Here is a 23,720-nt window from a genome sequence, read left to right as displayed (position 1 = left end):
TTGTGCGTGCTGTCTGCGTGCCCTGACCGCAGAATACACCACCTATATAGCTAGCTATCTTGCTCTTTTTAAATAGAGCTTGCAGTCAGTTGTAGGAGATTGTGCGTGCTGTCTGCGTGCCCTGACCGCAGAATACACCGTTATATCCACCTACATAGCCCTTCTCTAATTGAGCCATCTGCCATCTGCAGGAGTGGGTGTTGTGTGTGCCTCCAGCACAATATGCACTACCCAATTGCTGCGCATCTCCCTTCAGGCCATTACCATGTCTGGAAGGCCAGCAAGGGGAGGCAGACAGGCGCGAGCCGATAAAAGATGGCAAGCAGGCTCTGTGTCTAGAGACAACAGTGCTGGCTCGTGGACGCGGTGCATCGTCATCATCAGCATGTGGCCATGGGACACGCTTGTCCTTCTTTTCGGCAGCTGGACATGTTGAGCCGCAACATGCCAACGACTTGGTAGAGTGGATGACCAAGCCCTCTTCATCCTCCTCATCCTCTCTCACCCAGGCTCAGGGTACTAGCAAAGCAGCTGCCAACGCATCGTCTTCCCTCCTCTCAATGTCATCATCAGTGACTCCTTCCCTAGACCCACCACGTCCTCCTGAGGAGTCTCCTGAACTCTTTGAGCACAGTGTTGGGTACATGCTCCAGGTGGATGCCCAGTGTTTTGTAGGCTCTGATGATGATACTCAGATAGAGGAAGACAGTAGCGTGAGCACAGAGAGAGGGGGATGCTCAAGAAGGACAGCAATCTGGCAGTCATGTTCCACAAGCTGCAGCATACTGCCAGGTTTGCTCCAGCGATGAAGAGGGAGGGGATGATGAGGGCATTGACTCCACGTGGGTGCCTGGTAGGAGAGAGGAGGAGGAGGCACATGTTCAACGAGGCAGGATGCCCTCTGGGGGCCAGCTTATGGGCAGCACAGTGACTGAATCACACCGCAGAGCTCCGCCTGTGCAGGGCGCTGCCTCTGCGCGTTATTCTAAAAGTTCTTTGGTGTGGGCCTTTTTTGAGACGAGTGCATCAAATCACACCACTGCTATTTGCAACATATGTCTTGCGTGGCCAAAACATCAGCCGCTTGGGCCACATGCTTGACCAGACATATGTTGACCTGCCATGCAGCTCGTTGGCAAGCGTACCTCAAAGACCCACACCAAAGAACAAAGCAGACCTCTCCTTGCTCCTCATCAGCTGGGATCTCCAACCCCACTAGACCTTCAGTCCTCTGAAACCTGCTCTGAGAGGAATGAAGGTGTAGAATTAGGTGTGTCACAGCCAAGTGCTTCCGGGCACTCTACTAGCAGTGCACCCATGTCCGATTATAGCAGGCAAATGTCCCTGCCCCAGCTGCTGGACTGCGGAAAGAAGTTCACTCCCAGCCATCCACATGCCCAGTGGTTGAATGCTAGCTTGGCTAAATTGCTAGCACTTCAACTGCTGCCTTTTCAGTTGGTAGACTCGGCCCCCTTCCGTGAGTTTGTACAATATGCGGTTCCTCAGTGGCAGGTCCCCAAACGCCACTTTTTCTCACGGAAGGCGATTCCGGCTCTCTACTGGCATGTGGAAGGCAATGTCCTTGCCTCGCTGGACAGGGCGGTCAGCGGTAAGTTGCATATTACCGCTGACTCATGGTCCAGCAGGCATGGACAGGGATGTTACCTGTCTTTCACGGCCCATTGGGTCACTCTTCTGGCAGCTGGGAAGGATGCAGGACAAGGTGCAGTAGTGTTGGAGGTTGTTCCGCCACCACGCCTCCAAAATACTACTATTGGTTGTGACACACCTCTCTCCTCCACCCCCTCCTCTTCTTCTTCCTCCATGGCCTCTTCCAGTGCTCTGTCCTCAGAACCAGCGGTGCTCCGTAGGCGTTCCAGGGGCTACGCAAGTACGCAGGCAAAACTATGCCATGCCGTGCTTGCGCTGGTTTGTTTGGGGGACAGGAGCCACACTGGGGCAGATGTTTTGTCAGCTCTGCAGGGGCAGGCAGAGAGGTGGTTGACGCCACGCCAGCTTAAGCCAGGAATGGTGGTTTGCGACAATGGCACCAACCTCCTCTCCGCCCTCCGACAGGGACAACTGACCCATGTGCCCTGTGTGGCTCACGTCCTTAACCTGGTGGTGCAGCGGTTCTTGAGCAGGTACCCGGGCTTACAGGATGTTCTGAAGCAGGCCAGGAAAGTCTGTGTGCATTTCTGCCAATCATTTAATGCCTGTGCTCGGCTGGCTGAGCTCCAAAAGGAGTTGAACCTGCCCAAGAACCGCCTTATATATGACATGCCCACCAGGTGGAACTCAACGTTGGCCATGCTGCAGCGGCTGCACACGCAGCAGAGGGCCATCAATGAGTACCTGTGAGACTACGGCACCAGGACAGGGTCAGGGGAGCTCGGTTTTTTCTCACCACGCAAGTGTGGCATGATCAGGGATGTATGCACTGTCCTGTCACCGTTTGAGGAGGCCACAAGGATGGTGAGCAGTGACAGTGCATGCATCAGTGACACTGTACCTCTTGTCCACCTCTTGGAGCATACGCTGCGTGGAATAATGGACAGGGCACTTGAGGCAGAACAGAGGCAGGAAGAGGAAGACTTCCTTGCCTCTCAAGGCCCCCTTTATCCAGACAGTGTTCCTGCTGTGCCAACCATCACACAGGAAGAGGATGAGGAGGAGGATGATTGTGTCAGCATGGAGGTGGAGGCTGGCACTCAGCATCAGCAGCAGCAGCAGTCTTATAGGGATGATTTACAGTCCCAAGAAACCAGTGGACTTGTACGTGGCTGGGAGGAGGTAGCTGCGGATCATGTTATCCTTAGTGACCCAGAGAACTCCGGACCGAATGCCTCAGCTAACCTACGCTGCATGGCCTCCCTGATCCTGCAAAGCCTGCGGAAGGATCCTCGTATTCTTCGGATCAAGGAGAGGGACCATTACTGGCTGGCCACTCTCCTTGATCCACGGTACAAGGGTAAGGTTGCCGACCTTATCTTGCCGTCGCAGAGGGAGCAGAGGATGAGACATCTCCGGGAGGCCTTGCAGAAAGGTCTGTGCAACGCGTTCCCAGAGACTGGGAGGTTACAAACTCCTGATCCTGGACAACGTGTTGCTGAGGCATCGGTCAGAAGGAGCGGTGGAGAAGGTGCCATCTGACCGATGCGTTCAGACAATTTTTTAGTCCGCAGCCCCAAGGTATGATCAGTTCCAGCAACCATTGCCAGCGTCTGATTTACATGGTGCAGGAATACCTAGGGGCAAGGTCAGACTTGGACACCTTCCCCACCGAAAATCCTCTGGCTTACTGGGTCTTGAGGATGGATCACTGCCCAGAGCTTGCACAGTATGCATTTGAGTTACTGCCCTGTCCTGCATCCAGCATTCTTTCGGAACGCACCTTCAGTGCTGCTGGTGGCTTTGTTACCGATTACAGGGTGCGCCTGTCCACCGACTCAGTTGATCGACTGACCTTCATCAAGATGAATCAGTATTGGATCACCCACAGCTACCAGGCACCTGAAGATGATGTAACCGAATAATTTTTTTTTAAATATCACATCCCTTCAAGACTGCCTATGCTGATGCTGAATGACTGTCCTGTTATGTTGATTGTCTATCATCTTCCTCCTCCGCTGATATGTTGGAAGAACATTTTTGGTTCTGGGTGATGCCACCAGCCCAATTTTTCAGCCCCTGTTTAACAGGGGCATTTAATTACAATTTTTGATGCAATGCTTTGCACCAGGGTTCATTCCTGCATCACAACTAGAGTATATGGGAGAGGTTGCAGTGTCGTGGCACCAGCACCAGTGCCTAAGGCCCAATTTTTCAGCCCCTGTTTAACAGGGGCGTTTAATTACAATTTTTGATGCAATGCTTTGCAGCCGGGCTCATTCCTGCACCACAACTAGAGTATATGGGAGAGGTTGCAGTGTCGTGGCACCAGCACCAGTGCCTAAGGCCCAATTTTTCAGCCCCTGTTTAACAGGGGCATGTAATTACAATTCTCGATATAATATTTCACAGCAGGGCCCGTTCCTGTGCCCACCGAGAGTAACTGTGAGGACTTATAGTGTTGTGGCACCAGCACCAGCACCACAACCACCAAAGGCCCAATTTTTCTACCACTGCTCAACAATGGCATGTAATTACAATTCTTGATATAATCGTTCACAGCAGGGCGCTCCAGCGCCCACCAAGAGTCACTTTGAGGGCTTACAATGTTGTGGCAACACCAACACATTGTTCCGCTGATTCTGAAGAACATATAGGGCAGGCCCCTACTTTCAACCATCCAACTTACAAACGTCTCCTACTTGCAAACAGAAGGAGACAACAGGAAGTGAGATGAAAAAAGATGGACGGCAAAACAAATTATACAGGGTTCATAACCCTTCCCTATGTTTTCCAAAACGCTTAAAAATTGATTTTTTGACTGGAGCTATACTTTAAAAATGTACCAGTTGAAAATTACATACAGATTCTACTTAACGCAACAAACCTACACAGTCCCTGTCTTGTTTGCACCGCCTGTATACTGCTGTTCTGAGTATATAGGGCCTGGGGGCCACACGTATTTCCTTTTTTTAATATGGGTACGGGGTTCCCCTTAATATCCGTACAAGACCCAAAGGGGCTGGTAATGGGCAGGGGGGGCTACCCATGCCATTTTTCTCAATGATTTTCATCCATATTGCCGGAACCAAATATAACATTAAAACCGCAAGCAGTTTTAAAAGACGTTATTTCTGTTAAATGTCATTTTGTGCAGGGACTGTTCTAAACACGGGAAACATGTGGCACTTCACAGGCATACTATAGACACCCCCCAAGCATGATATTTAAAGGAATATTTCACATTTTTTTTTCACTTTAATCGTCATTAAAATCAGTGCTCCCGCCAAAACGGCCATTTTTAAAAACAATTTAGGCATTGACCCATGTCCCCTGGGGCAGGAGCCAGGTCCCCAAACCCTTTTTAGGACAGTATCTTGCATATTAGCCATTAAAATTAGCACTTTTATTTTCGAATGTTCGAGTCCCATAGACTTCAATGGGGTTCTAAAGTTCGTACGAATTTTGGGTCCGTTCGAAAGTTCTGGTGCGAACCGAACCGGGGGGTGTTCAGCTCATCCCTAGACACCAGCACAGACATAGAGAGCACTGACACCAGCACCGAGATAGAGAGCACTGACACCAGCACCGAGATAGAGAGCACTGGCACCACCACCGAGATAGAGAGCACTGACACCAGCACCGTGATGGAGAGCACTGACACCAGCACCGAGATAGAGAGCACTGACACCAGCACCATGATAGAGAGCACTGACACCAGCACCGAGATAGAGAGCACTGTCATCAGTACCGAGATAGAGAGCACTGACACCAGCACTGATACCAGCAACTCGCTGCGGGACCCAAAAATATGACACAGCGAAACCTCTTCAAACAGGAGGGTACGGGCATATAGTACTGTGTTTGTTTTTTTTGTACAAGGAAGTGAGCCAAAGGTAGAAAAAAGGTCTGTGTGCTCGATTAAATAAATCATTTTTAGAGTTATGCATATACATGGTCTACTGGTCACATGTGTTGAATTCCTCCGAGATCCATGCGTCATTCATTTTTATAAATGTGAGGTAGTCAACACTGTCGTGAGCTAGGCGAGTACGCTTATTGGTCACGATCCCCCCTGCTGCGCTGAACATCCTTTCGGACAGGACATTGGAAGAGGGTAAGCCAACAGTTCCATTTCAAATTGGGCAAGCTCTGGCCAGAGGTCAAGCCTGCCCACCCAGTAGTCCAGGGGTTCATCACTTCTCAGAGCGTCCACATCGGCCGTTAACCCGATGTAGTCGGACACCTGCCGGTCTAGGCATTCCCTGATGCTAGATCCAGATGAGACCTGTCGATGGGTCGGCTGAAAGAATGACCTCATATCAGAAGTCACCAACACATCTTCAAACCGCCCTCTTCTTGCAGGGGCTGTTGGATTGGTACCCGCAACTCTTTCTCTGGGAGTGGGAATTCCTCCTCTGCCAGCGCACACAAAAGCAGAATGCAGCATTTCTTGAAGCAAGGCCTGTAAGTGCTCCATTCTGACAGCCCTCTGTGACAGTGGTAGCATTTCCGCCATTTTGTGTTTGTACCAGGGGTCTAAGTATGTTGCCACCCAGTACTGGTCCTTGACCCTTATGCTTTTTATACGGGGGTCCCTGTTAAAACACTGGAGCATGAAGGCCCCCATTTGCACTAAACTGGAAGCGGTGTGGTGGACTGGCTCCTGCTCATCATCCAGGATAATGGCGTCCTCCTCGTTCTTCTCTCCCTATCCGCGCACAACAACAGGGATCCCAGAAAGGTTTAAAGCATGCTCTTCTTGCTCCTCCTCATCCACCCCGGCACCATCCTTCTCTGGCTCCTCTTCAGACTCCTGTTGTTGACGTGTCTCAGATAGAGTAGCCCCCCTGGGAATTCATCCAGCATTGCGACTTCCTCCTCTTCCTGCTCCTGCTCCTCCATGGCTTGATCAATGACACGACGCAATGTACGCTCCATAAAGAAGGCATAAGGTATGATGTCACTGATGGCGCCATGGCTGTGGTGATCTCATCAAATGGCCACAGAAGTCTGCATGTGTCGCGCATGAGAAGCCACTGGCGTGGTGAAAAAAACCAAGCTCCCCAGAACTTGTTCTGCCGCAGAGTTCGTACAAGTAGTCGTTAACTGCACGTTTCTGCTGGAGCAGCCTATCAAGCATATAGAAGGTTGAAAATCAATAAATGGTGTTGCGCTCCAGATAAATAATCAATATCACTACTAAATATATCAAAGAATCATTATGTCGTGCCTATAAACTTAAAAAATCTTTAAAAGATACTATAAGTGCAAATTGTGCTACAATAATAATTATGACTGCTTCTTTATATATTAAGCTTCTACAGTGCATAGGTGCCTAAACCATTAAAACATACAATAAAGTGCATAGTCAAGTGCAAAAAACTAATTGATATAGCACATATTTAAATACTGGGGCATATCGTCACTAGTCACGTGACTTCCCTGATGATACGCGTAGGAATACAACATTGATACGAGGACACCGGAAGTGACCTCCGGAGCACGAGCGCGGCGTTTGTTTTGTATTCTACCTATGGTCTTTATTGTTAAATGTGAGTACCCAGGACTTTTTCCTTTTTTTATAAATAAAATGGAGTTATTATTGCATACTTCACTATTGGAGTTCCTTCTTCCTTTTATGGTAACCAACTAATGACTGCCTGAGCATCTAGTAGGGAAATATCTGCAGTGCTTACAGCAGTTGTCAGCAACACCTAGATTCCTGGAGCTAGTAATGCTGTTTACCTTACAGCAGTAAGGTAAGGTGGCCACTGCACCCATTGTGTGAACACTCTGAGGAATTGCAAGATCACCTTTGGAATCACTTACCTGTTCACAGAGTTTCCTAGTTTTTTTTACCACTGTGTGGACTCACAGATTGCATGATTTAATACAGACGGTTTGTTGTTGTGAATTCAGACACATCAAATTCCTATTGGACATATGTTATTTTGTCACTAATGCACTTTATGGATTATGTGTATATGCCAGACTGCCACAGTATTTGAATATGTGCTGTATCAATTAGTTTTTTGCACTTGACTATGCACTTTATTGTATGTTTTAATGGTTTAGGCACCTATGTACTTTAGAAGCTTAATATATAAAGAAGCAGTCATAATTATTATTGTAGCACAATTTGCAGTTATATTATCTTTTAAAGATTTTTTAAGTTTATAGGCACGACATAATGATTCTTTGATATATTTAGTAGTGATATTGATTATTTATCTGGAGCGCAACACCATTTATTGATTTTCTAACATACCTATTTGGGGAGGGTTTGTACCCCTGTCTGTGATTTGCTGCAACCATAGTTTAATTTAATTTATATTTCTGCACATATTTTGGTGCGAGAATACCCCATAACTCTATATAGTAGGTTGAGTTCCATCGCTTTGGGAAATCGCAAATAAGACGTCTGACCGGCAGATTGTGTCACCGCTGAATGTCAGCAAGGTGAGCCATGGCCGTGTAAGATCTTCTGAAATGGGCCGAGATTTTACTTGCCTGTCGCAAGATGTCCTGGACCCCAGGGTATTTGACAACGAATCGCTGCACGACCAAGTTTAAGATATGTGCCATGCATGGCACGTGTGTAATTTTTCCCTGTTTGAATGCACTAAGCAGATTGGCACCATTGTCACTAGACATGTGCAGAGTAAAATATTTTGTTTCGGAATTTAGTTTTCGTCCGAAAAATGAATTAATTAATTTAGTTACTCCTGAAATTCGTTTTTATTTATTTCGTTTTTCGTTCAAAAATTGCATTAGTCCGAAAATCCACATGAATCATGGTCAAATCTGTCTTTGAAGGCTTATGGTGTCAGTCGAATGTATAAAGAAGTTTCGACGGAGCTAGTATATAGCATACTTCGTGTGAACTTTAGAACCCTATTAAAGTCTATGGGACTCCAACGTTCAAAATCTAAAGTGCTAATTTTAAAGGCTAATATGCAAGTTACTGTCCTAAAAAGTGTTTGGGGACCTGGGTCCTGCCCCAGGGAACTTGTATCAATGCAAATAAAAGTTTTAAAAACGGCCGTTTTTTCGGGAGCAGTGATTTTAATAATGATTAAAGTGAAACAATAAAAGTGTAATATCCTTTAAATTTCATACCTGGGGGGGTGTCTATAGTATGCCTGTGAAGGGGCGCATGTTTCCCGTGCTTAGAACTGTCCCTGCACAAACACACTTTTGAAAAATTCCTTTATTAAAAATAAAAAAAAGATTCCAGTGGTGGTAATCCACTCTTGCTATCCAGCGACGGATGATCATCTCTCCGGGGTCCAGCGATGGCTGATCTGATCCAGCGCAGCAAATCCATCCATCTTCTGTCTCCACGGAGGAGACACTGTGGGGATCCCGGCGGCCTGACGTTTGTTATATGCGGAGGGCAGGGCCACCCGTCACCTGACCTCGCCCCCCTCTGACGCAAGGGGAAACCCGGGCTTCCCCGTGACGTATGGGTGACCCCGCTCCCCTCTGATGTAACACAGGCAGGTTTCCGTTAGAGTGTATGTGATTCCGACCCACATGCTCCGGGTATCATCTCCAATCTTTTTTTTTGTAAATGGTTTTTATTGAAAGTTTTTCACAAAATTTTACAGTACAATGAAGGAAAAGTCACAAATAATTCCCCCATGACGTCACAATATTACATAGCATAGTACAGGCATGTGGTAGGGGAGAAAAGAGAAAAGGTAATCTGGTGGGCATACTGTAGGACAAAGAAAACAAAACAGTAACAAACAACATAAAGAAAAAAAAAAAAAAAAAACTCGAGAACAGTTGGTCTGTCCTATGCCCAAAAGAGGAAGCTTATGTGCATAAAAGTAGTAATGTAAGTCACAGATAAATTAGTACCTTGTAACAAGAGAGCTGAACACCAGGGTAAGGGTTCATGACAGGTGGGAACTCTTATATCATGTATTCCAAATTTTCCAATTGTTATCAAACTGAATTTTTTTCCCCATCCTGAGGGCCAGGACTAGCTCATAGGAGTAATGTAGGGATGTAGTCGACCAAACCTCAGAGACACTGGGGGCCTGGTCATTTTTCCAGAATCTAGCTATCAGAGACCTAGCCACCAGGAGGATGTGGGAAACAACAATTCTGAAGTCAGGTGGATATCTATCAATACCTAAGTTAAGAATTGCCAAGCCTGGTTCGGGGGTAGATAGGAAACCTGTAATGTCAGAGATAGCTCGGAAAATAGCGTTCCAAAAGCTTCGGAGATGCTTACAAGACCAAAAAATATGCAGTAAGTTACCCACCTCCCCGCAGTTCCTCCAGCACAAGGGGGAGGACTCCGCCAGGCCAAATTTCGAGATCCGAAAGGGAGTGAGGTACCACCGTAGGGCAATTTTCTGGGCAAGTTCCCAGTGTCCAACACACCGAGAGGCCTTATAATTAGCCTTGAGTGCCTGACACCATTGTGCCTCAGAGAAGGCGCGGCCCAAGTCCTCCTCCCAGCGCAAAAAGGGACGAGATTTGTTAAAAACACATTTCTGCTGTAGAAAGTTGTAGAATAGGGATATACCTTTAGATAAGGGGGGATCAGCAGCAAGAAAGCGCCAGAGAGATTCGGCTACGGGAACATTGGTGACTCCACCACCCCGAAACAAGTGGGCTATTTGGTAATATTTATATACGTCAATAGGTTTTAGATGGAATTGAGTCCTCAAGGATTGGTATGAAACCATGGAAGGGCCCCGGAAAAGATCTTGCAATGATAGCAACCCCTTCCGGACCCAGTCTCTGACGGAGAAATTGGGAATTAGGAATTCTAAGGATATTAGAGGGATAGGTAGAGATACCGATTTGTAGGTCGAGGGTGTGGATTTAAGAAGATCTCGCCAGGCCTGCAGAGAAGCGCAAACCGTGAGAGGGAGGGACTGTAAGGGCCAGGGTTTAATCGAATCAGTGAGAAGAAGAAGTTTTAGGTCTTGAGTGGGGGTAAGAGCTCGTTCAAGGCAGCACCATTTCGGCTCGCTGGTCGAGTTGAACCAATGAGAGAGCTGTGCCAGCCTGGATGCAAGGTAATAGTCCTTGAGATCCACCAGTCCCATACCCCCAGCCAACCGGTGCTTCAATAAGAGTGATCTAGAACATCTAGGTTTTTTAGAGCTCCAGATGAATCTATTCATCAAGAGAGTGAGATCACGGAGGTGTTTCCTAGAAGGGGGAACGGGCAATGCTCTAAATATGTACAAAATTTGCGGGAGTAATAACATCTTGAAGGAGGCCAGTCGTCCCGACCAAGAGAGTTCATACTTAGCTAGTCTGTTGGCCTCCTTCGTGAGTTTATCAATAAGAGGAGGAAAGTTAGCCCCCGCTAATCGGCTCGCAGATTTGCTTAGATTTATGCCCAAGTACGGGATGGTGGAGTCACTCCATTTGTATGGGAACATGGCCATCAATCTTGCTCTGAGAGAGGGACCAAGGCCCGTCTCTAATATTACTGACTTAGAGAAATTCACCTTGTAGTAGGAGATTAGGCTAAACTCGTGGAGTATCTGATGAGCCTGTGGTAGGGAGGAGGATGGGGAGGTCAAAAAAAGGATGATATCATCAGCGAAGAGGTTAATTTTGTGGGGGCTCTCTTGTGTAGATATGCCTGTGATTAAGGATTGGGATCGAATTTTTTCTGCAAGCGGTTCAATAAGCAGATTAAAAATTGTAGGAGACAATGGGCATCCTTGCCTAGTGCCATTGGAAATGGCAAAGGGCAATGATAACATATTGGAGGTGAAGACCTGGGCAGAAGGGGCCGAATAAAGGGCGAGGATAGCTGATAGAAACGGTCCACCGAAGCCAAACTTCCGAAGGACCTCCTCCATGTATCCCCAATGGATCCGGTCGAACGCCTTCTCCGCGTCCAAAGAGAGGAGCAGAGAAGGCGTTCGACGGGCTTCTGCAAGCTGAAGAACCCCCAAGACGCGTCTAGTGGCGTCTGAGGTTTGCCTGCCGGGAGTAAATCCCGACTGATCTGGGTGGATCAACCGGGGGACCAGTGGGAGGAGCCTTTGGGCAAGAATTTTAGCGTATATCTTGACGTCGGTATTAAGAAGGGATATGGGCCTGAAGTTGGAGGGGGTGTCAGGTTCTTTACCAGGCTTGGGAATCGTAACCACATAGGCCCTAAGCATCTCCGGTGGGAAGGAGGCAGATGAAAACGCTTCCGCATAAGTTTCTGAAAGCACCGGGGAAAGAAGGTCTGCAAATGAACGGAAGTAATCATTAGTCAGGCCATCCGGTCCCGGGGATTTACCCAGAGGAAGGGATTGGATACACTTTATAATTTCTTTAGGTGAAATAGGGCGGTTTAGGGATGCCAATTGTTCCTCCGTAAGGGAGGGAAGATTAATAGAGGAAAGAAAGGATCGTATACTTTCTGTCGTGGGCTGGGGCGTCTCGGGGTCTAGCTTCAAATTGTACAGAGAGGAATAATAAGCAGCGAAGGCATTCGCAATCTCTTGCGGGTTAATCCTTTTCTGTTTATCCAAAGGGTGGTAAACATAGGGAATCTTGGCCTTAATTCTAGCAGCCCTCACTCTATTGGCGAGATATTTGCCTGCCCGGTTACTGGAGGAGTAGTGTGACAGCTTCAATGCATGTACATATTTATCATACCTAGCCAGTAATAGGCGGCGAAGTTCAACACGGAGCTGGGTCAGTCTGTGAGCCGTGTTGGAATCCGGCGCCAACTTGTTGGAGGATTCCAAAGACCGAATGTCCGCCAAAACGTCATTCAGTTTTTGGGTTTTAGCTTTTTTATCCCTAGATGAGATTTGGAGCATTATGCCCCGCATAAAGGCCTTGTGGGCACACCAGAGGGTAGTGGGACTCTGCACAGAGTGAGCATTTAGTTTAAAGAATTCCGTCAGATTTTTGGAAATAGCAGCAACATGCGAGGGATTTTGAAAGAGTTGAGAGTTTGCCCTCCAGACATAAGCGGAGCGCGGGGTGTGTTCCTCCACCACCTCGACAGAAACAGGAGCATGGTCTGACCAAGAAATATCGTGGATGGTGGAGGAAGACACCGCCTGCAACAGCAACCTGTCCACCAGGATCAAATCTATCCTAGAGTAAGTGTTGTGTCTCGCAGAGTGAAATGTGAAGTCTCGTTCACTCGCATGTTGGCACCTCCATACATCAAAGACATCTTCAGCAGCAAGTAGAGGTTGGAGCCTCGGCAAAGGCCGACTCGCCCTGGACGTGGTGTCCAGGGCAGAGTCGACCGTTACATTGAAGTCTCCACAAACCACTAGAGACCCCTTACGACATTTGTTAATCTTACGAAACAATCTGTTCAAGAACCTTAGTTGGTGTACATTGGGGGCATACAAATTAACTATAGTATAGGGCCTATTGTTCAGTACAGCTAATAAGATTAAATACCTCCCATCAGGGTCCATAATAGCATCAGTGAGGGAGAAGGCTACTGAGTCTCTGATAGCAATAGCCACCCCTCTTTTCTTCTCGGAGGCAGAAGCCAGGAAAATGTGCGGATAGTTCCTGTGCTGGAAGTATGGATTGGCTTTGTCAAGAAAGTGGGTCTCCTGAACACACAGAACGTCCGCATCCAACCTCTGAGCCTCCTTCCACAGAGAGTTCCGCTTGACTGGATGGTTGAGGCCGTGAACATTAAAAGAGACGAGGTTAAGTGGCATTGAAGGTGGGATTTAGATGCAAATGAAAAGGGAAGTGGCCAGAGGCACAATGGGACCTCTGGGCTTCCAACAAGACAGGCTTCCAAGGGTAGGCTAAATAAGGCACACATGTATCAGGGCTAGGCGATGCAAAAACACATGAGCAATGACAGACCGAGTCAAGGCTGCAATAGTGCAGCAAATAGGAACAATAAAACAAGAACCAAAAAAACAGAACAGAGGTAAGTAAAAAAGGGAATCTCTGGTGAGATCCGAAGGCACTATAAATGCCCATTCACTTGGGGGGTAAAGAAGAGAAAGAGCACTGGACGACCTCCAGCGGTCGGGAGATCAAAAACAAATAACAGGTTTCAGCAAAGTTCTCAGGGTGTTCTGGCTTTGGATTTCTTCCGGCGTCTCCTCTGAACCACCTGCCAGTCTCCCTGATTCTCCAGCCGGCCGGGAGGAGACGATGCCGACGGCCCCACCGGCTCCTCAGGGATGATGTCAAGGGAGCGCAGGAGATCCAGCCCTTCTTGCAGTGTTGAAACCACCGAGGATTTACCTTCGTGAGTGATAAGAAGTTTCAGAGGGTAACCCCATCGGTAAGGGATTCCGTGATTCCGCAGTGCTTTAGTGACAGGAAGAAGAGCTTTGCGTCTCTGAAGGGTGAACTGGGAGAGATCAGCAAACAGTTGCAGGTGGGAGAATCTCTCTGGGAGCTGGGTCTCCTTCCTAAACGCCGAGAGCAGTTGTTCCTTGGCTTGGAAAAAATGAATCCGCAGGAGAACATCCCGCGGAATGTTGTCAGGCAAGTGGGACGGCTTAGGCAACCTATGGATACGATCAATAGTCACCTCCTGATCCGATAAATCAGGAAGCAGAGTTCTCATGAGGTCCTGGACGTATGGGGCCAGCTGGGCAGGGAGAACAGTTTCGGGGACCCCTCTGATTTTTACGTTATTGCGCCTGGACCTGTCCTCCAGGTCCGCCATCTTGGATTTAAGCCAAGCGATGTCTTCAGATTGGTCGTTGTGTGCGTCAACCAGAGTGTTATGGGCAATCGCAAAGTCCCCCATTTTTTGTTCCACATGATCTAGTCTGCCACCCAGTGCACCTACTTCAGCTTTAAAGTTACTGACACATTGCATGAAGTCTTTATGAAGTGATGCATGCAGAGAGACTAACATGTCCTTCAGGGTGGACTCAGAGACAGGCTGATTAGTAGCAGGGAACTCAGCTATATATCCATGCAGTTCTCTGGTATCAGCAGAGGAGTTTTGGTCAGCGCTCACCTGCAGTGCCTCTTCTGAGAGCCTTGGCCTGGACTTTGCTGGGCTGCTGCTAATCGGTGTGGACGTCCCTGGCGATCCCCTTCTCTGAGCAGCTACGTGCGTCGGACTGCCCGAGGAGGCCGACGAGCGACCCGGGGAGGAGCGCGTGCTGCCGCCGGCGCCATCTTGGCCAGGATCGCGGGCCGCGGGCGGAAAGAAATCCGGCAATTTCTTGGGCTGCCCGGACCCTCTCCGCTTCGTCGGCATCTCCGGAGGAAGAGGAGGCTTTCCGGAGCAAGGTAAGGTATATTCGCCGGCCCAGGGAGTCCGTATTGAGGATCAAATCCCGTCGCTGGAGCGGAGCTTCTCTCCTATGCTGCCATCCACCAGCGCGCGGTAGCCACGCCCCCATCATCTCCAATCTTTATGCTCACCTCATGTCCCCTCCATCCTCACTCCCATCATATGCCTTGGCCTGGTCTAAGGACCTATCCATCAACTTGGATGCGGACGATTGGACAGGGATATGGGCAACAACAAAATTAGCATCACAGAATGTGATCGCATTGGAGGCCAGCTATAAAGTTCTCATGAGATGGTACCTGGTCCTGACTAGGATCACTTGATACACCCCAGCCTACTCCCCTAATTGTTTTCGTGGTTGTGACTCACAGGGCACACACCTCCATATATGGTGGACATGCCCAGTGGTAGAACACTTTTGGGGAATGATATTTCAAATGGCTTCTCTCCTGTTTAATACTACCCTTATTCCTGACCCAGCCCTTGCCTTGCTTAACCTTCCTCCTCATAATTTTTCTAGGGCACAATTGCGACTCCTCCTTCAACTTACCACGGCCGCCAAGCAGACCATTGCGAAAGCTTGGAAGACACCACTTTTGCATATAGCGGAAGTTAAATGTAGAGTTACCCAGGCCATGATTCACAGTAAAATTGAGGCTACGATATTAGACAAAATTCCCCAACACCTTAAAATTTGGCACCCATGGTCGGATCACTATCTTCCCCATGACTTTGAAAAACGCCTCCTGGAGCCCTGATTTTTTCTTCCAGGACTCGGAGGGGGGTTTCCAGCTCCCACAGCACTTGTGGGCCACCTGGCCAGTACTTGCTCCCTCTTTACCCCACTTTCCTTTCCATCTTTTATCTCTATTTTTATTTCTCCTTTCTTTTTTCGTTCCCTTTTCCCCTTTTTCTCTCTTGACTACTACTTTTCACACTTTTCTTTCCATTCTTTAAACTTTATTGATGATGCAGCACACATTACTCATTACATTTCCGTTTACTCTTGCCCAGCTTGCTCGGGCAGAGTCTCTTTTCTCATTGGCTGTTTCAGTATAAATTGGGCCTATAACCCTATGATGTCAACATCGCTACCGACTTTTGATATATGCTTCCTATTGAGTGTCAAAGCGTTATATATTCTATATATTTTTTATATAAAGCCTTTATCCCCCCCCCCTATCTTCATGTACCAATGCTCTGCTAACAGTGTTTTTCTTACGAAAACGATTGTAACAGTGACTGTATCTCTTGTATTTTCTGCTTGTTGTCAATAAAATTTTTGAACAAGAATATCCATACCAGACCTGAAGGGCCTGGTAATTGAATTTGGGGGACCCCCACACTTTTTTTTTAATTTTATTTTTTATTTTTTTATCAATGACTTTCAATGAGTGTTCTCTGTATTACGGAGCCGACAATTCATAATAGCTGTGATTAGAGAATAGAGTGATTTTAAAGGACTTTTTTTCCTGCATAAATGACACTTTGTGCAGGGACAGTTCTAAGCACCAGAAACACCCCCCAGGTACGGAAATTTAAAGGAATATTACACTTTTATTGTTTCACTTTAATCATTATTAAAATCACTGCTCCCGAAAAAACTGCCGTTTTTAAAACTTTTTTTTGCATTGATCCATGTCCCCTGGGGCAGGACCCGGGTCCCCAAACACTTTTTAGGACAGTAACTTGCATATTAGAATTTAAAATTAGCACTTTAGAATCTTTTCTCTCTGTCAAATCTTTTCTCTCTGTCGAATATTTTCTCTATATAATCTTGGACTAATAGAGGTAAGGTTAGGCACATTCGACCACAGGTTCTATAGACACAGATTGTTATTGTCAGAGTCACGTCGAATCTCCTATTCTATATCAAACTGTTGTAACAACGAAAATGAAAATAAAGCATTTATTTATGTTGGATCTTTCATTTTTCGGTGTCATCGATGTCACCTTCCCCACCACTATAATTAGAGATCTTGGAGTAGGCAGCAACACCGGGGACCAACCTCCTCCTTGGGCTGATCTGAGTACGGTCGTCAGACTGCTGAGTGGCGGTTGTTGTTACCTCCTCTTCCTGATCCAATGCCAAGAGTGGCTGCGCATCAGCAATGTCTTGTGATGGATTGGAAAATAATCCCTGTGACTCAAGCGGCGGGTATATGGTGGTGGTGGTGGTTTTGGTGGTAGTGTCTTTGGTGGTGCACACAGCAGAGAGTGAAGAAGAGGGTGCAGATCGAGAGGATGAGGAGGGTGCAGAAGATTAAGGCTGAGTGAGCCACTCAACCAAGTCTGGGGCGTCCTTTGACGTAATCGAATGCACCTTCTGCAATTTCCCACTTTGGCTCAAGCCTGTTGCTCCTACCCTACCCATACCACCCCTGCGGAAGGGCCTACCTCTTCCTCTGCCTGTCATTTTTTAAATGACCCTGTGACAAAAGTCTCTAGGGAAGTGCAGTATGTATGTGGAAGAAAGTATATAACACCCCTCTTCAATCGGTCTTTTTGGGGGGCCACTGGTCTATCACCAGTTATAATATATTTTTTTAATTGCATTTGTCACTCTTTGTAGTATCGCTGCAGAACCGCTCAGCAGTCACATGCTGCACAGTGGAAATGCACTATACTATGCTTTCTATATTTGCAAGTATTTTATATGTGTATTATACCCCTATATACTGCACACCAAATAGTACACCTATACCAGTCCTTAAAAGGACCTTTGTGGACCTAATAGTAGCTAGCTAGTAGCTAGTGCATTGCAGACTGTCCCTGCTCCAAACACCAAACTGTCCCTCCCTACACTGAGAAACGACAGCTGCAGAATCGGTCAGCAGCACAGCAGTGCAGTGCACTGCACTATAATATGCTTTCTATATTTGAAAGAAAGTATATTATACGTGTACAACCCTATATACTGTATACCTATACCAGTCCTTAAAAGGACCTTTGTGAACCTAGTAGCTAGTGAATTGCAGACTGTCCCTGCTCCAAAACACCAAACTGTCCCTGAGTCCCTACACTGATAAAAGACAGCTGCAGAATCGGTCAGCACTCAGCAGCACAGCAGTCAGCAGTGCACCATAATATACTTTCTATATTTGAAAGAAAGTATATTATATGTGTACAACCCTATATACTGTACACCTATACCAGTCCTTAAAAGGACCTTTGTGGACCTAGTAGCTAGTGATTTGCAGACTATCCTTCCTCCAAAACACCAAACTGTCCCTGAGTCCCTACACTGATGAAAGACAGCTGCAGAATTGGTCAGCACTCAGCAGCACAGCAGTCAGCAGTGCACCATAATATACTTTCTATATTTGAAAGAAAGTATATTATACATGTACAACTCTATATACTGTACACCTATACCAGTCCTTAAAAGGACCTTTGTGGACCTAGTAGCTAGTTATTTGCAGACTGTCCCTGCTCCAAACACCAAACTGTCCCTTAGTCCCTACACTGATAAAAGACAGCTGCAGAAGTGGTCAGCACTCAGTTCAGCAGCACAGCAGTCAAGTATAATATGCTTTCTATATTTGAAAGAAAGTATATTATACCTATACAACCCTATATACTGTACAACTATACCAGTCCTTAAAAGGACCTTTGTGGACTTAATAGTAATAGCTAGTGATTAAACTGACTGTCCCTGCTCCACACAGCGTCCTTTCCCTACACTGACAAAAGACAGCTGCAGAATCGGTCAGCAGTGCACTCACCAGCACAGCAGTCAGCAGCAGTGCACCAGAATATACTTTGTATATTTGAAAGAAAGTATATTCTAAGTGTATTACAACCCTACATACTGTACACCTATACCAGTCCTTAAAAGGACCTTTGTGGACCTAATAGTAATAGCTAGTGATTAAACTGACTGTCCCTGCTCCACACAGCGTCCTTTCCCTACACTGACAAAAGACAGCTGCAGAATCGGTCAGCAGTGCACTCAGCAGCACAGCAGTCAGCAGCAGTGCACCAGAATATACTTTGTATATTTGAAAGAAAGTATATTCTAAGTGTATTACAACCCTACATACTGTACACCTATACCAGTCCTTAAAAGGACCTTTGTGGACCTAATAGTAATAGCTAGTGATTAAACTGACTGTCCCTGCTCCACACAGCGTCCTGTCCCTACACTGACAAAAGACAGAATGTAAAATGGCCGCCAGATCAGGTCTATTTATAAGGTAGGGGGTATGTCCAATTGTCCATGTGCTGAAATGTCTCAATTGGCTGTCCTGTACCCCATGATGGATGTGTCATCATGGGTCAAAGTTCTTCACAATGTAAAAGCATATGTCCGCCGTGCGAACAGCGCCAGAAGTCCTCCGGTTTGGCGAATCGTGAACGTGCAAAATTCGCCGCAAACCGACTGCCGGGCGAACCGCAAGGCCATCTCTATTTATAAGCACTGCCACTAGTGCCACTAATACAGCACAAAGGGGTTAATTAATTGCAACTGGTCAGTAATACATCAGTGAGTACATTAACCCCCTCCATGTGTCATATTACAATTACCAATCATCATCATTATCATCATGATAATCACACAGTACAGGTGCGTTGAGCCACAGCACCTGTATTGTATGATTATCATGATAATAATGGTGATATAAAATTACAGAAAAATGTATCTTTATGCTTCATTCACACAGGGCAGACATGCGTCTGACATGCAGGGCTGTCTTTTACTGGCTTGGGGATGCATAAAGTGTTACATGCATCCCATTTATTTCTACTGAGACACACAGCTGCTATATCCCAATATGTCATGTGTGCGGATCCCAGAATGCATGCAGGGTTTATTCAAGGACCCGCACCAACATGTCATATTGGGATATAGCGGCTGTGTGTCTCAGTAGAAATAAATGGGATAAAACCGTCCCATTAGTGGTCTTTAACGCCGACACCCATCCACCCCAGGGTGAAAGCAACCTTCTTTTCTGACAGTGCCCCTCCTGAGACTAGACTCTGGATCCGCCCCTGTGTGATTCCTGAGTGGGGGCACTCTAATACAGGAGGCATGTTACTGGCCATATCACCATATGAAAACAGAGGGCAAAATCATTTTAAAAAAAGAAATCTAAGGCAGCCACCACATCTAAGGATTGTTAAGTTGCAATATATTACATTTTTGGTTTGGGTTTAATACCACTTTAAGGACAAAAGGAGACCATTCTTCAATCAAAACTTTCACAAGTCAATAATGTAAAAAAATCCTGCTGAACACTTGTTTTGTGTGATAGATGAAGTTAATACTTAGGAACCCATAGCAAAGGGGTTATGCATTTGAATTTTTAGTACAACGTAGAAGCTTTCAGCAAGCTCTGCCCAGAGGTGCCTCTTTTAGACATTTTTATGTGGATGGATATCTGTTTTGTGGAAGTTATTAAACATTTGGGATTGCGCTGTAGAGACTTCACGTAGTGGAGAACACTTGTAGTGTTTGACATGCAGTTTTCTTGCTAGTGTTTCCTACAAGAGGAGATCTTTTCAACAGGTTGAAATCCAAAATACTGGAATATAATTAATATTCGAATATTAATTTTTTGTCTTTCACACTGTAACGAACACAGACATCGCAAGTGATTCACACCCGCACTGCTGTGCAGATCACATGTGATGTCTGTGCAATGCAAGTTTAGCCATTCGATTAAGCCATTCAGCCTACCGCACTGTGATCTGTGAACCGATCTGGGGGTGTCATTAATATTATATTGACACCTGCAGCGGTGCACAGAAGGCAGTGTGAACTGTCTGCGGGAGAGATGCAATGAACTGGTGCTGGAACAGTGTGAACCCAGGCTAAAAGAGAAGTATGGACTTTCAAAAAACAAAACAAAAAAAAACATTTATACTAACCTAGGTGGATGCAGCATTGATCCTATGATGCAATGCAATCAACTTGTGTTATATTTTGAGATTTATTGGTCAATGGTTTCGTTTGCTTATAGCTTGGGACATTTATTGGATTATCCCTATAATCCAATAAAATATAGGGATAATCCAATAAATTATTTACTTATAGATTATTTACTTGTAGATATGTAGTTCTGTGAAGGCTTATGCTTCAAGCAGTATTCATAATCATTTATTTCAGTAAGGAGATTATTTTGTGCCGCTGATAAAATAATAGGCTGCTTCTGATTTAATTTATAAACAGACAAATATTACCTAGCACATTTACCAGCTAGCCTGCAAAAAAACCAAATTGACCTTGTCGAAAAATTCCCATTAAAAACAGAGGGTTAAGTTGCACACATTTGGAAATATATGTGGAAGCCGCAGTGTCTACACCAAGGCTCCCCTGTATACTGCGGTCCTAACTCTAGATTGTTCTCCAAGTTGGAGCATATATAGTACCAAAATCAGGTTTGCCTGGAGGGCATTTAATTCAGAATCAGTGGCATTACATTAAACAAAATGAGTGCCTTAAAGCATAACCTACCTTTTGGAAATACACCCATATTAACCAATTGCAGACCGCCCACCGTACATTTACTGCGGCAGGGCGGCCGCTCTGTGCCAGACCACGGACACTACCATGTCTGGGGTGCATGCTGAACACAGTGGGAGCTGATCAGTGGGTATGGCGGACCTGATGTCTGCCAGCACCCGCCGATGCTTCTGTACACAGTCAAAATGGCAATCTGCCTATATAAACAAGGCAGATTGCCATTCTGTGAGTACAGAAGGCATACATCCTGTGGTCCTGTAAAGCAGGAACACCGATCCATACCTTCCACTAGTAAAAGCACCTCCCCCACTACACTGAATCCCAAGCTAGGCACACAGTTAACCCATTCCTAGCCAGTGTCAGTAGTACAGTGGCAGTGCATATTTTTTAGCACTGATCACTGTATTAGTGTCACTGGTCCCCAAAAAGTGTCAAAAGAGTCAGTTATTGTCTGATTTGTCCTCCGCAATATCGCAGTCCTGCTATAAGTCACTGATCGCCGCCATTACTAGTAAAAAAAAACTCATAGTTTGTAGACGCTTCAACTTTTGCGCAATCAATATACGTTTATTGGGATTTTTTACCACAAATATGTAGCAGAATACATATTGGCCTAAACTGATAAAGAAATTAAATGTTTTACATTTTTTATTGGATATGTTTTATAGTAGAAATTACAAAATATTGTTGGCCTTTTTTTGTTTATAGCGCAAAAAATAAAAACCTGCAGAGGTGATCAATTACCACCAAAAGAAAGCTCTATTTGTGGGTACAATGTTGCACGACTGTGCAATTATCAGTTAAAGCGATGCAATGCCGTATTGCAAAAAAGGGGTTAATAAAAGTCTAAAAATGAAAATGTATTTAATGTTTGCATTGAAGCCTGCAGAGCATTGCAACCATGATCACTGCATTGTGGGTGAAATGTACAGACTCCTAGAGAAAGTTGCCTCAGGTCCATACAGAGGTAGGTACCTCTTGCTATGGAGCTTAAAGGGGATGTAAAGGTAAATGTTTTTTCACCTTAATGCATTCTATGCATTAAGGTGAAAAACATCTGACAGTGCCCGCGCCCCCAGTCCCCCCGTTTTACTTACCTGACCCCTCGAAAGTCCTGCGCTCGTCCCCCGACGTCCTTTCCACCGTTCAGCCTGGCCACTGATTGGCTGGAGTGGATGGATGGAAAGCAGCACAGCCATTGGCTTGCGCTGCTGTCAATCACATCCACTGACACGGAGCGCCAGGGGCGGGGCTGTGTGATACAGCGAGCGGCTATAGCCGCCGGCTGTATCATGGGAGGGCGCCCGCAGATGCTTCTCACCATGCGAGGGAGCTCGCATGAACATGAGAGGCACCTGCAGGAGGAAGCAGAGACAGCCGCCGAGGGACCCCAGAAGACCAGGTTCAGGGCCACTCTGTGCAAAACGAGCTGCTCAGTGGAGGTAAGTATAACATGTTTGTTATTTTTTTTAAAAATTCACTTTACAACCCCTTTAAGAAAGTAAGCAATGCACTACAAGTGTGAGAAATCCCACAATAGTGGCATATGGGACTTTACATTCACAGATCCTTTGAATGCATGACTTGGCCATGCAAAGGAAGCCATGCACAGCCACAACATGACCCTGGAAACAACTTGTAATTCAGGTTAGAAAAATGGAGAAACCCCCTAGAAGTGGGACTTTATAGGTACTACCATATTCACATACGTAGAAAAATATATATAAAAAATGTATTATATATAATACATTTTTATATATATTTTTCTACGTATGTGAATATGGTAGTACCTATAAAGTCCCACTTCTAGGGGGTTTCTCCATTTTTCTATCCTTCTGGGGATGTGGTACACCTTTATAGAAGATTTATTTCAGATAGCTCTGTTTCTGTAATTCAGGTTAAAGCGGAGTTCCATCCAAAAGTGGAACTTCTGCTTATTTATCTCCTCCCCCCTCTGGTGCCACATTTGGCACCTTTTGGGGATGAGCACATGCGTGTCTTTGACAGGTATCCTGTCCCCATTTCCGGGACACCAGGTCGCGACGTATTACGTGAGCAGCTCGACTCCCTCCTCCTTCCCCCGCTGCCAGCCAGTAGGAGAACGCAGCGGTGTCTCGCGCATGCGCAATAGGGACCTGGCGTGAACCCGGGTTCCCTTACCGGCAATGGCGGCAGCAGCACCTGACAGCTGATGGAAACATCAGCTGCAGTGCCAACATTGCTGGACTCCAGGACAGATAAGTGTCCAATTATTAAAAGTCAGCAGCTGCAGTATTTGTTGCTACTAGCTTTTCATTTTTGCAGGGGTGCGTGGATCTCCATTTTAAGTGGGTGGTGACTTGGGAATGGGGTGTTGGGGAATGTGACCATATTACACTTGAATTGTAGGTGTAAAATGAAATATGATCA

At 46.2% G+C, this 23,720-nt stretch overlaps 1 protein-coding gene across 10 annotated transcripts in view; it reads left to right on the top strand.

The window, feature by feature from the left end:
* The window catches only part of COL16A1 (collagen type XVI alpha 1 chain), a 294,574-nt gene that overhangs the window by 252,549 nt on the left and 18,305 nt on the right, over window positions 1-23,720 (top strand). The window lies entirely within an intron of this gene.

The sequence above is a fragment of the Lithobates pipiens genome, unplaced genomic scaffold (assembly GCF_037356315.1).
Source record: "Lithobates pipiens isolate NorthernLeopardFrog02 unplaced genomic scaffold, aLitPip1_a1.2 Scaffold_16, whole genome shotgun sequence".
Taxonomy (NCBI): Eukaryota; Metazoa; Chordata; class Amphibia; order Anura; family Ranidae; genus Lithobates; species Lithobates pipiens.
The sequence above is the reverse complement of the archived record's forward strand: the minus strand, read 5'-3'. Positions and strand labels throughout refer to the sequence as shown.